The sequence below is a fragment of the Cebus imitator genome, unplaced genomic scaffold (assembly GCF_001604975.1).
Source record: "Cebus imitator isolate Cc_AM_T3 unplaced genomic scaffold, Cebus_imitator-1.0 Scaffold7, whole genome shotgun sequence".
Taxonomy (NCBI): domain Eukaryota; kingdom Metazoa; phylum Chordata; class Mammalia; order Primates; family Cebidae; genus Cebus; species Cebus imitator.
In genome coordinates, this window is record NW_016107322.1 from 2,094,444 (window position 1) to 2,103,824 (window position 9,381).

A 9,381-nucleotide genomic window follows, 5' to 3' on the forward strand; every position below is an offset into this window, starting at 1 on the left:
TTCTTCTGATTGATCCCCAACCTCCACCTGTTCTACATATACACAACATTTCCAAATTGTTTTTTTCTACACTGCGTGCCCACCTTTGAGTGGTGTCTTCGTGTTAACCTTTTTTGCATACTCACAAACCAATCAGCACACATTCTTCTTCCTTTCACTATAAAGACCCCAGACTCATTCGTAGAATGGGAGAAAGCCTGACTTAGGGGAAGAGACCCTGATTTTGGGGAAAACGACATGCCCTTCCTGTTCCCTCTCCAGCTCCCGTCTCCACTGAGAGAAATTTTCATCACTCAATGAAATTATCTGCCTTCACCATCCTTAAATTGCCCGTGTGAGATTTTATTCTTCTTGGATTCTGGTTAAGAGCTTCAGACCCACTGAGTGTGGGTATCCAGAAAGGCTGTCACATTGGCCCTTTGCCCTTGCCAGTGGAAGGCAGCTGCACCATGCAATGAGGCAAGGGATCAACTGAGCTACTAACACACCACTGTCGATCAGACTGTGGGTGTTGGAACTAAAAGAGCACTGTAACACGTACTCTGGGGCTTTGGGTGGTGGGGACCCTCACCTGGGTGCCAATGGATTCCCCTTGAGGTGGCACACCTGCTCTGGCCATGGGCCCCACAAGGAGCATGCTCCAGTGCCGGTGACCAGAGCAGCCATCCAGATCTCATACTCACTTGCTCACGTGCTCCCTCCCACAAGTGTTTGAGCACAGTGGGACAATTAGACAGAGAGCCCCTGTTGGGAGTATGGCAAAGAGGCCAAGAAAAATCCTGCACCAATATCATTGAACATTTTCTAATGTGTTTCCAAATAATGTATAGGAAATCTAAGAGGCATAGCCACCCATTTCTAGATGACTGTGAAAATGACCAAATAATGCAGTGGAAATAAGCCTTGTTCTTATCACCAAGTGGTAAAAAAAGAGATCTAGTTACATTTGTGTCTTCATTAAGAGACGATGTGTTGATAAAGAACTAGGAACACAATATGCTTAATGTCACGCATGAATTTTGTTTTTATGTTTTAGGTAGGAGCAATCCTTTCATATATTATAATTTCATCAAATGAATGCAGCATTTTCTCTTTTTATCAACCTTTTTGGTTGTAGCTAAAAGTTATAATAATAGCTGATATTTATTGACTAAATACTTGTACTGTGGCAGAATTTTTTAGCTCTCCACTAAATCCATTCTCTTGTTTTTACCTAGGAATAGGGTTGCTCCTAGGCATGCTGCTTTCTGGTTAGAGAATTCTTTTCTCAGCCCACCTTACGAGTAGACATAGCCAAATAAATTATCCCTTGGGAAAGTGAATGGCAGTGAGCTACTTTGGGATCTGGCTCTGTAAGCCTGTGACCTCTTCCATATGCTGTCTTTCTAGTTCCTCACTTGTTGAAACTGGACTCCAGTGACCACTGTGTAGCATGCATATTATCCCAGGTGTTTGCTACTGCCTCCCAGGAAAACTATTTTATGAAAATATAGGCTTCTTTGTTTCTCTCTCTCTCTCTTTTTTTTTTTTTTTTTAGTTAAAATGTTGCTTTAAAAAGAATCATAATAGTTTGGGCTTTTATTCGAGCTAATAAATTTATTGTGTGCCATGCAATGTTCTATGTGCTTTACTTGACCTTTATTATTTAATAGCCAAAACAGTTTAAATAGGTGGGTACTTTTATTGTCACCTGTTTTTGAAAGTAAAGAAGCTCAGATTTATGTAGATGAAATAATTTGCCTGTTGGCTCTGCTACTTCCATATTTTGTTAACTCTTACATGATTTTTTTTTTCCAAATAATAATATCTCTGAACTCAATATACGTCTTGAAATAATTGTAATCCCACAAGTCACTTGCAGAGAGAGAATGAGAGAGAGGGAGAGGTGGATAGTATATAGAGTAATAATGGATGATAAAAACTAATGTTTTCAATTTGGTGAAACACAGTAGACATAGTTATAGGCATCCAAACCCAGGCAGCCTTGCTCCAGAACTTTTGGACTGAAGTATTCCCTCACTTAAGAAATGAAATTATTTCAATGTAAAAATGAAATTATTTCAGTGTAAAATAAAACGAAGACAGTGTTGTATGTTTTCCAAGTAGATTTGATTCATTTTATTTTGTTTTCCATATCTCTTTCAGATAATTTATCAAATTAATTGACAAATAACTTTTAATCTTCAGGCATAAGAAAACTGCACCAGTAGTGATTGATGGCAAGGACGTTTCAGCTTTCTCTTTATATTATGATGGCAAAAACCACAATTACTTTTGTACCAACCTAATATTTCCTTGTGATGAGAAAATATAAGAAAGGGCTACATCTCCATCTCTCCAGGTATGTGCTGCTGTAATATAGAATTTATGAATCAGATAAAATGTCTGATTCACAATAGAATGTGTTTGAAAATGTCAATTTTCACAAATGAATACACTCCTACTAACTTCCTGCCAAGGCAATGATGCACTTTTCCTTTCTTTCTTCCTCCTTGCTTCTCTCTCTCTCCATCTCACTCTCTGCTTTTCTTAGAAGATACAATTTCAGTCATTTGAAACTTTTGGAAATATTCCTGGATAATAAAAGTACATGATAAATTTTGGTTTATGTACAAGATTCTGAACTTCTTGAAGATCACCTCTGATTTAAATGTCACTCTGTGCTATAGCCCTTGGTCTCATGAATCTGCTAAATTTCACTGCTTTTGAATGAACAGGTGGCAAAATTTTTTCAATTGTTTAATTCAATTATCTTGAGCACTTCCTGTGTAGCAATTAGTACTTCTGGCACACTCAAGTCTAAGAAGTACATTTATATGTGCTAGGCGTATCCAAAAAGAAAAATTGTTTAGGTAATCATATTGAAGAAAAGGATCACATTTCAATTACATTTTTTTCTTAGTGTTTTTACTGTCCTGAACAAATTTTGACTGTGTTAATCAAAAACAACCCAAAAAACCATGTAATTTTCATTAATATAATTTGTATGTAATTTAATGATATAGACACATGATTTCAACTAACCATTCTCCTTCAGAAAATCACCCCTAAAGAAATGAAGACAAATAGCAAAATATTTTAAACTATTTTTAAATTAAATGTTTGCAACTGGATTTTATAAGCAATAAATGGGAAATGATCCCTGAATATATACGTGAAAGTAACCATATCACAATAAAAGAGTAATAGTCTTTGAGTTTTGAAAACAGGCTATACTTTTCTCTTTTTTTTTTTCTCTGATTATAGTCTGTTATGTAGAGGTATTTGTAGTAGGAACTATACAGAAATAATGAAATATCATGTGATGCTTTTGAGGACTTGTAAGGGATAATCACTATGCAACACAATTTATAAATTATTACTTCCATTTTTAAATATAAGATTATGAGCTATTATTCTTATTTTCTTTCTGAATAGATAGCTGAGGCAGGTGAATTACTTAAAAAACTGCAAATTAGACGAACCTGGACTGGAACCCATGTAATTACAGAACTGCTTCTGGACCAATTGGTTTTATCATTTCCCCTGAAAAAGTTGAACAAACAATACTATACTCAAGTAGTACAGCAAATAGTACACACACATAACATTGCTAAACACCATCTGGAAATGAAAATAAAAATAAGCTTGGACTGAAAAAGACAAAAAAAACCCTCTCATTATTCAGGCTGGAGGGGAGAAACAGGTGGAAAACAACAACTGCAATAAGAACCCATCCCACACCAGTCAGAATGATGATTGTGAAAAAGACAGGAAACAATAGATGCTGACAAGGCTGTGGAGAAATAGGAACACTTTTACAATGTTGGTGGGGGTGTAAATTAGTTCAATCATTGTGGAAGACAGTGTGATCATTCCTCAAGGATCTAAAACCAGAAACAACATAAGAACCAGCAATCCTATTACTGGGTATATACTCAAAAGATTATAAACCATTCTAGTGTAAAGACACATGCATACATATTTATTGCTGCACTATTTACAATAGCAAAGACTTGGAACCAACGCAAATGCCCATCCACGATAGACTGGATAAGGAAAAGGTGGCACATATATACCACAAAATACTATACAGTTATAAAAAAGAATGAGTTCATATCCTTTGCAGGGGTATGGATGAAGCTGGAAGCCATCATTCTCAGCATACAGAAACAGAAAACCATACACTACATGTTCTCACTCGTAAGTGGGATTGGACAATGAGAACACATGGACACAGGGAGGAGAACATCACACACTGGGGCTTGTCAGGGTTCTGGGGCAAGGGAAAGGAAAACATTATGGCAAATACAGAATGCATGTAGAGCTTAAAACCTGGATAATGGGTTGATAGAGGCAGCAAACAACAATGGTACATGTATATCTATGTAAAAAAACATGCACATTCTGCACATGTATTCCAGAACTTAAAGTAAAAAGAGAGAGAGAGAGAGAGAAATAAAACTCGAGTTATTAAAAAAAAAACACTAACAATGAAAGTTTAAAAATCAAATAAATGTAGAATAATAATAACAAAAAAAGAATGCAATGGCTACTATCTTAACAGAAAATATTGTCTCTCCCGTGTTCATAGCATGAGGATCTCTTTTTGGAGGGACTACTGTTTTCCTACCAATCACGTTCCCAGCTCCATTGTGCTCCTTGAGTTTTTAATTGGAGATACCCAATTACTACACCACTCTCACTCTATGAAGGCACCCAGTGCTAAATTAATCCCCAATTCTAATCCTGCATAAGAAAAGGTGACTCATCCAAAACTGATCTTTTCGTAAACCTTTCTAAAAATCATTCCATAGGAAACCAAATCCTACAAAGGCACTCCTGGTTTGTCAGATTACAGCTTTGTCCCTGTGGTCTTTAATTAACTAGGCTTTACTATATAGATTCCCTTAATAGAAAAAAAAAAGTGCTAAATGCCGTTAATCAAGTTTAAGTATTCAGTAGTTGTGGCACTAAAGAGGAATTGATTCCTTTAAATTTCATGTGGAACCAAAAAAGAGTCTACCTAGCCAAGACAATCCTAAGCAAAAAACAAAAAACAAAAACAAAAACCAAACTGGTGGCATCAGGCAACCTGACTACAAGGCTACAGTAACCAAAACAGCATGGTACTGGTACCAAAATAGATATACAGACCAATGGAACAGAACAGAGGCCTCAGAAATAATGCCACACATCTACAACCATCTGATTTTTGACACACCTGTCAAAAACAAGCAATGGAAAAAGGATTTCCTTTTTAATAAATGGTGTTGGGAAAACTGGTTAGCCATATGCAGAAAACTGAAACTGGACCCCTTTCTTACCCCTTACACAAAAATTAACTCAAGATGGATTAAAGACTTAAACGTAGGACCTAACACCGTAAAAGCCCTAGAAGAAAACCTGGGCAATACCGTTCAGACATAGGCAGGGCAAAGACTTCATGACTAAAACACCAAAAGCAATGGCAGCAAAAGCCAATATTGACAAATGGGATCTTATTAAACTAAAGAGCTTCTGCACAGCAAAAGAAGCTATCATCAGAGTGAACAGGCAACCTACCAAATAGGATAAAATTTTGCAATCTATCCATCTGACAAAGGGCTAATATTCAGAATCTACAAAGAACTGAAATTTACAAGGAAAAAAATAAACAACTCCATCAAAAAGTGGGTGAAGGATATCAGCAAACACTTCTCAAAAGACATTTATGTGGCCAAGAAACATGAGAATAATTCATCATTGCTGGTCATTACAGAAAAGCAAATCAAAACCACAATGAGATATCTTCTCATGCCAGTTACAATGGTGATCATTAAAAAGTCAGGAAACAACAGATGCTGGAGAGGATGTGAAGAAATAGGAATGCTTTTACACTGTTGGTAGAGGATAAATTATTTCAACCATTGTGGAAGACAGTATGGTGCTTCCTCAAGGATCGAGAACCAGGAATACCATTTGGCCCAGGAATCCCATTGCTAGGTATATACCCAAAGGCTTATAAATCATTCTACTATAAAGGCACATACACATGTATGTTTATTGCAGCATTATTCACAAAAGCAAAGACTTGGAATCAACCCAAATGACCATCAGTGATAGACTGGATAAACAAAATGCAGCACATATACACCATGGAATACTATACAGCCATAAAAGGATGAGTTCATGTACTTTGTAGGGGCATGGATGAAACTGGGAACCATCATTATCAGCAAGCTAACACAAGAATGGAAAACCAAGCACTGCATGTTCTCACTCATAAGTGGGAGTTGAACAATGAGAACACATGGACACAGTGAGGGGAACATCACACACCAGGTCCTGTAAGAGAGTGGGGAGCTAGGAAGGGATAACATTAGGATAAACACCTAACCTAGATGACAGGTTGATGGGTGCAGCAAAACACCCCAGCACGTGTATACCTATGTAACAAATCTGTACGTTCTGCACATGTATCCTAGAACTTAAAGTATTAAAAAAAAATAGCAAGGCAGGATGGCACACACCTGTAATCCCAGCTACTTGAGAGGCTTGGGCAGGAGAATTGCTTGAAAAAAAAAAAGTAATTAAACCCAAAGAGTATGTATCATCTATGTGAACATCAATTAACGTTCAATTAAAGTTTCATCTATATCTTCTCCTGGGCTCCCGTATCTTACTTATTGTAACTTCAATGCTGCTAACTAACCGTAAAGGAAAATTGCCAAACAGGTTAAGTTCCCTGTGAATGTGAGCACTGGTATCACTTATCACCTTTTGCCAGTTTTTTTTTTTTTTTTTTTCCCTAATGTAAAAATACCATTCTCAACACAAGAGGAGCTATGTAACATTTTAAAACTTACCCTTTATCTGTTGAGTCATTCCCGGAACTGGTAAGATAGCCTTTAAGGACAATGCTGTGTCAATTACTGTAATCACTTCCCGCTTCTTTCTCTCTTAGACATTTGCCATTTAAGTCACAGCTTCATTCTGAATGAATGGTCTCTTGAGTTTAAAGCTTTTGTTGAGAAATTCACTGACTTCTCAAGTAAAAGTCAATTTATTAAATTTTCCAGAGCTTTTGACTTTTTTTTTTAAGTTACTTTCCCTTCCATTTAAATATCAATTTCACCAGGTTATCACTTGCCTATTAATTTAAGTGTAAAAATCCTTTTCGATGTTCTTTATAAAAAAACATGTTATGTTCTTCTATTGCCTTGCCCCAAAGATGTTATAATTTTTAAGGCATTCTACAACATATTTATTGATGTATTCTCCATTTTATCTGTGGCAAGTACTAATCATCTCCTTTTTTCCCCCTGCAGGCCAGCTCATTTTTTCTTTCAAATGCTTTCTTAAAATTCACTTATTCAGTACATTCTGAACACTTTCTTAATGACTTTATAATTGCTAACTAAAAAAACAAACAAACAAACAAAAAAAAACCTCTCTAAATTGGGCCCAGATTAATTTTTCTATTACATGAAAGTTAATGACAATGAAAAAAATCTTGCCTTGCCAAACATGTGAAGAAATTGCTCTTCCAAGTTACTGATAAGTATTTTTAAAAGCTTTGATAAACCATGCCATTCCTATATATGCAAAACAATTTAAAATATTTATAAGGAAATTACTTTCTTTCCTATGCCTGGCATTTTATTTGCATCAAATTAAGTCTACTTTCCTGAACACGTAACCAGATACTTCCTTCCATTTATTTCACTCTAGAAATCTTTTGTCAAAGCCCCACCAACCTACCTTTTAATCTACATATTCCTAAATGTATACCTAAAATACAAACTTTTCCAAGAAGACATTCTAACTCTCCCTCCTGCCCTCAATCCTTCCCTTAACCCCCACTACTTTTTTTTTTTTTTTCAAGTTTCTGTAGCATTTCTTCATCATTAAGCAGAAATTACAACGGTGTGAAAATATTCAAGGTCACAGAAGGAACCAATCTTGTTAAACCAAATATGAACTTTTTAATCATCTCATATTCTGCTAAACTCAGATTCCTGTCTTCACTATCATTTGCTACCTATGGCTTTGTCTAAACCCATACTCTTATTACATCTTAGTTTGCCATCAATATCTACTTTACCGTCAGTGACTATTTTTAACATTTCTTAGCTAGGGAACAAATATTTACATTTTCTGCTCAACGCCTACACTACCCAAAAAGCATTATTTCTGACATATCTGTTAATTGAACAGTTTCATTATCTCAAGGTAGTTGGTGCTCCTGTGATTCTCTGGCCCCAAACCTCTACCAACAATCAGTACTAATCAATTGCTTTAGTCTTTTAAAGCACTTATATATTATATGCATTTATATCACTTTCTTAATAATACCCATTAATGCATTTTTATTCTGAAATTATTGTTTCAAACAAATAGCATGTGCTAGGACTGTTCATTCTCTGAGGATATGGATGTAAAGTACCGTTTTTTTCCATGGACGTAGTTCTCATTTGTACTGTAAAATGTATGAGGGGTTATTAATTTGGTTTGTTTTCACATGTCTCTGAACAAGTATAAGATTTTCTCGTGTGTGTTCAATAATGTTTCGTCTTAATTTGTTTAATTTTTGCATTGCTAAATTAAATAAGCAGAAGACCATTTTCCTGAGATTGTCTCTTTACTTGACTTCCTATGTAAAAAACTGAACCCTAACTTAGAAGAATCTTTTTCTGGTAACAAATAGCCAGGTTTCAGTCAATCACGAGCAGCTGAGTTTCAGCCAGTCACTGGCTGTCAAGTGATGACGTCATGACCAAGTCAGGCAAATGCCTAGCTGTAACCCATCAAGCCATTTATTTCTTTTTTCTGTCTGTAAATACTCACTGCTACCTTTGCAGAGGAGAATTCTCCCAATCTTTTCTGGTTCTGAATGCCACTAGATTAATGAATCATTCTTTGCTCAATATACTCTGTTGAAACTAACCTGTTTAAAGTTATTTTTAAGCATTAATAAGTTATTGCATCAGAATTATCACAGAAATCTCGGTGTTCCCGGAGAAGATAGGATAGATGATAATTATATTAGAGGGCTGTTACCTACCTCCAGAATCTTTGAGCTTGAGAAAAAGATGAAAAAAGCACAGTGACAATTAAGCCCTGGTGGACCAGCTGGTGGTAATAAGTTAATCTGATGGAATTTGGGGTTTTCCAAATATCCAGGAAATTTGAGGACCTTAATTTGTATCTTAAATAATCACAGGGTCTTTTAAAAAATCCGTTTAGATGCAAAATTACACTCTAATAAAAATATGTGTCGGCCGGGCGCAGTGGCTCACGCCTGTAGTCCCAGCACTTTGGGAGGCCGAGGCGGGTGGATCACGAGGTCAAGAGATCGAGACCATCCTGGTCAACATGGTGAAACCCCGTCTCTACTAAAAATACAAAAAAATTCAGCTG